Source organism: Herpailurus yagouaroundi, unplaced genomic scaffold, assembly GCF_014898765.1.
Source record: "Herpailurus yagouaroundi ecotype Mexico unplaced genomic scaffold, PumYag 142, whole genome shotgun sequence".
NCBI lineage: Eukaryota > Metazoa > Chordata > Mammalia > Carnivora > Felidae > Herpailurus > Herpailurus yagouaroundi.
Genome location: NW_024412397.1, coordinates 13957257 through 13962538, shown reverse-complemented (window position 1 = coordinate 13962538; position 5282 = coordinate 13957257). Strand labels below are relative to the sequence as shown.

At 48.7% G+C, this 5282-nt stretch overlaps 1 pseudogene; it reads left to right on the top strand.

Annotated features, from left to right (window-relative positions):
- The first annotated feature begins 1881 nt into the window (after positions 1-1881).
- LOC121032843 (centromere protein N-like) lies at positions 1882-4486 on the top strand (annotated as a pseudogene).
- Positions 4487-5282: the final 796 nt, after the last annotated feature.

Sequence of the window (5282 nt, the reverse complement as noted above, 5' to 3'; positions counted from 1 at the left end):
CACAGAAATTTCCTGCAGACTAACCTGTGCAAGCTTTTCAGTGTCACTTTCGTCACCCGTCTCTCGTGAACTGGTTCTTACCGCCGCATATGTGAAAGAGGACAGTAAAAGGCTGTCCCCACCCCATGCCAAAACACAACTGCAACCAAATTCAGGCTGACTTGGGCACACCTGCTGTCCTGATCAGTGAGTGAAAGCACGAACGACGCGAGGCAGGCAGAGCTCTGGACCAGTAACAGGAAGCAAGTCCCCGGTCACCGCAACCCCCCATTCACTCAACAGTCCAGACGCAGGACACGCTCACAGGACCTCAGATGCAGTGGGGCTTGGGGGTGGTGATGGCCGGGCCAACCACGTGGGGTCCTGAGTGTCTGAGCCAGAGGGAAGATGGACCAAAGACCCTGCATATTGTCCCCTCCCTTGTAGAAGACTAAGGTTGAACCTTTGACAGGAGGAAATGGGCAAAGGGGTCCCTGAGGCCACCTTCCATTTTCTAGGCTGTGGGTTAGAGTAGAAAGCCATGCTGTCCCTTGCCTGCTTGTTGGGCTCTGATTAATGAGTCCCTTCATTTTATTCCAAATCAGAAACACGGGGGTGACTGGGTGGCTCAGTCAGTTAAGTGTCTGACCCTCGATCAGCTTGGGCCGTGATCTTGTGGTTTGTGGGCTCGAGCCCCGCATCGGGTTCCATGCTGTTCACGTGGAGCCTGCTTGGGATTCTGTCTGTCTCTGCTCTTCCCCCGCTCGTGCTCTTTCTCAGAATAAATAAATAAACTTAAAGAAAAAATGATCCAAATCAGAAAGCATATTCTATCCTGTTCAAAAGGGGAGTAGCAGGCAATCTTCTGTCATCTGCTTATGACCAACCAGACTACGGTCACGGTCATTCCTCTTCTGAAAGAGGTGGAATTAAAACTGGCTTTCACCTGAAATTATAAGAAAGTTCTAGTCATTACCATTATTTGGATCTTATTCCAAAGACTATACTTTGCCCTAATTACTAGTCTTCTCTATTGAAAAACGTTGAAATGTCAACAAAGATCATTTTCCCAAATGTTGTGCCTTGATGTTGACTCTGTGAGCTCATTTAATAGGTCATTGGCTTTTCTGGGTCTTTAAGAAAACTCCATAGGGGCACCTGGATGGCTCGGAAGGTTGAGTGTCTGACTTCGGCTCAGGTCACGATCTCACAGTTTCTGAGTTTGAGCCCCGTGTCGGGCTCTGTGCTGACAGCTTGGAGCCTGGAGCCCACTTCGGATTCTGTGTCTCCCTCTCTCTCTCTGTCCCTCCCCTGCTCACACTCTCTCTCTCTCTCAAAAATAAACATTAAAAAAATCTTTTAAAAAAGAAAACTCCATAATTAACAGCAGCTTTCCATTTAGAAATCGTGCGGTAAGCCAGCGATATAACCTGCGCGCAAAGTTCACTCTTCTATTTGTTTTATCGTCTATGACACATTTTAAGAACTGCTTGAATATTCCTCTCCCTAGAACGTTTCAGGAGGTTAAAAATAGCTCTTTAAGATCTCCAGTCCAACACAGCGACGCAGGAAGAACCTGAACGCACCTCTGGCGCTGACGCATCACATCTACAGCTATTTATAGAGCAATTCCTCCTGGAGCCGAACCAAGGGCCGACTGAGCAGTTTCACGAAAGACAGAGAACAGCGAGAGAGAGAGAGAGAGAGGCACGGTAGCGAAGGGAACCCCAGCCCGACACCAGGAGCTGCAGTGGGGACGCTACCGAGGGACCATGAGCAGATTCGTCTGCTGTGAAGCACAGAAAAAAAAAGAAGCCACAGTTGAAAAGGGCAATGAAAATATAAAGGAAGCAGGCCTGGAACCCCACGCAGTGGCGGCCGGGGCAGAGAGGCTGTCGAGGGCCGCGACTGACGGTCCGCGTCCCCCGCGTCAGTGCCGACGGGAGCAGGGGCTGGGTGCCCTCGCTGACCCGTCGCCTGAGGGAGTCACAGGCTCCTCCTGGCCCCCACCGGCCCCAGCTGTCCCAGCAAGAGGCCACCCGAGGCGCACGCCGAGCAGCCCCGCGCAGCACTCACTACAGCTCCGAGCGGCTCACCAAGGCGACACGGGTGCAGGGTGCACTGCGACGCTCCAGTCCCGGGCCACTTGGACCACAGAGGACTCACCTGGAGTCCCGTCTGCGGAACCCACCCCCCCCCCCGGGAGCCCCGGCCGATGCCCGCCTCAGCTCGAGCCGCATCACCGGGTTAGCCCCAGAACGGAGTGCTCCGGGACCCCCAGCCTACGACAGCAACAGCTCCCGCCAGCCAGCCAAGGTCACCGGGCACAGTCCACCCCAGGGGGCCACCGTACGCAAGACCATTCCTCCAAGGTTAGGAGAAGCAGGGGCACCTGGGTGGCTCAGTCAGTGAAGGGTCAGACTCCTGATTTCGGCTCAGGTCACGCTCTCATGACGCGTGAGTTTGAGCCCCGTGGGTCCGGCCGTGCACTGAGAGCGCGGAGCCCGCTTGGGATTCTCTCTCTCCCTCTCTCTGCCCCTCCCCTGCTTGTGCGCACACTCTCTCTCTAAAAAAATTTTTTCAAAATTGAGGAAAAGTAGCTGTTCCACCTAACGCATAGAAACGAACACAGAAAGAAAAGCAAAATGGACAGAAAAATATGCTCCAAAGAATAAGACAAAACCTCAGAAAAAAAGAAATGAATGAAATGCAGATAGAAACAATCTCCCAAAGAATTCAAAGTAACGTTCACAAAAATGCTCGCCGGGATGGAGAGAAGAGTGGACGCGCTCAGTGAGAACTTCAACGAAGTGACAGAAAACAGAAGAAACACCAGTCGGGATTGAAGAAGTTAGTAACTGAAATGAAAAATACATTAGAGAGAATCAACAGATTAGAAAATGCAGAACAGACCAACGATCTGGAAGACGGGGCCACGGAACAGCAAAAAGAACAGCAAAGCTGAACAAAAAGAAAAAAAAAATGTAAATGACGACAGGTTAAGGGATCTCTTGGACAATGTAAAGCGAGCAAACATTCACATTATAGGAAACCCAGAAGGAGGAGAGAGAGGGAAAGGGGCAGAATCGTCATCTGAAGACATACCAGCTGGAAACTTCCCTAACCAAGGGAAGCAAACAGACGCGGGGGTTCAAGAAACAGAGAGTTTCAAACAAGATGAACCCAAGGAAGTCCACACTACGACACATGATCATTAAAATGCCAAAGATTACAGAGAAAGAGAATTTGAAGAGCAGCAGGACGAGAGATGACTGCCGGCGAGGACAGCCGCGCCACAGAGACGGATGGAACTGTTGCCCGGTTTATCGTGAGGACCGTCTCGATGATCCCAATGACCGAAATGATGACGCTCTTCCAACCTGGGAATCTTTTTGTCTGAAACTCAACAGACCGTAGACTTCCAGCAGAGAAAGGAATCTCTCGTTCGGGCCTTGCTTCTGCTCCGTGAGGAGAAGCGTGCACGTGCCCACGACGCGGCCCCGTTAGACGCCGCTTATACTCTCCTGTGAGCACCAGAGAGTTTGAGATGTTTTTCGGATGAGGAAAGGACCGGGTGAAGGCACTGACCTTTTTGGTTCGGAACCAACATGGGACGATTCTTCAGACAGCGTTGGAAAACGTGACGGTCCGCTTCAGACAAGCTGTGGAGAATGCGGTATGGATCCGAAATGCCTGGGGAGCCAGGAAAAGTTCATCCCTGCCTATGTGGTAAACTATTCCCAGACCCCCTGCGCCTTCCCCTCCTCCTCCCAGCTGAAGAACAACATAACCCTTCTGGGCCAGGCACGGACAGGTGCTGGCGATCACCACACGGCTCTGAAAATGGACCTCAGAGGCCGGTATCTGGGTTCTCTGAAGGCTACTACTGTTTTTAAACAGTGTAATCAGACCTTTGAAACTCACAACTCAACTACACCCCTACAAGCAAGAATCCTTGAGCTGGAGATCCACATGGATTCAAGGATCATTCATGACAACAGACTAGAAAAAGAGACACTTTGGGAGACTATCCTCGACCAAGACAAGAATTTGCACAACATAAGCTTGAAACAAAGTCCAAAGTGACGTAAACGGAGGCATCTGGCAGCACCTGGGTGGCTCAGTTGGTTAAGACTCCGACTCCCGATTTCGGCTCAGGTCACGATCTCACAGTCTTGAGATGAGGCTCTGTGTTGGGGTCAGTGAGGAGCACAGAGCTTGCTTGGGATTCTCTCTCTCCATCTCTGCCCCTCCCCTGCTCATGTTATCTCTCTCTCTCTTTCAAAACAAATAAACTTTAAAAAAATTTAAAAATAAAAAAGAATTGGAGACATCTTGGCTGAGAGAAAAGAACCCCTCCGGTGCCTAATAAAGTTCTCCAGCCCGCGGCTTCTGGAAGTGGTGAAATGCCTGGCACCAGCTGGTCCTTCAGACGATACACACTTTCTCCACTGCTCACTTGCACACCCATAAGGGGAAGGATGATTTTAAAATCAGCGATAAATAAGATGTGGTTTTGTAAGCACGGTATTTCCTTGACTGTATTGCATATGCGTTTCAGTTAACGGCTAGTTGGATGGCATCTGTTTATAAACTTGTGTTTTAGAAATTAATTCTTGATATTGACAGTTTAGAAATGTTCAGTATACTTCTGGGGACTGATTCTTTCCTCCTCGACTGTGTACCTCTCTCCTCCATATCCTGCAAAGCATAGCAATTGGGAGCCTTTAAAAAGTGACAAGATGTCCTTTTATTCATTACTGTCTCTCGATCCTGGAGAGATCAGGTTTCTAATTGCTTGTTTCCATGAATTTCATCCTAAGCCTTGGATCATGGAAAGCAGCAGCAAGAAACTATCCTCAACTCAAAACTTCCTAGGAAAATCATAAAGTTGGCCCATTCAAAGGGTACAGTTGGGTCCATTAAGTGATTGCAGGAGGTAGCATATCAGATGATTCAGTTATATAAAAGAATACCTTCATTGTAAATAGGAAGCTTTTCATAATGTTTTGTCATACATATGGTATTCAAACTCACCATACTATACTGATTTGTGAATAAGGATTTTAAAACTGGTAAAAAGAAATAAACAAAAGCAGCATGAGAGAAGCAACTAGTTATATACAAAGTAAAACCTCACAAAGCTATCGGCTGATTTTTCAGCAGAAAGTTTGCAGCCAGAAGGCAGCAGCATGATAAATTCAAAGTGCTGAAAGAAAAAAAAACAAAAAAACAAACAAAAAAACCCAACCAAGAATACCTGCAATTCTCCTCAGAATTGGAGGAGAGGTAGAGTTGCCCAT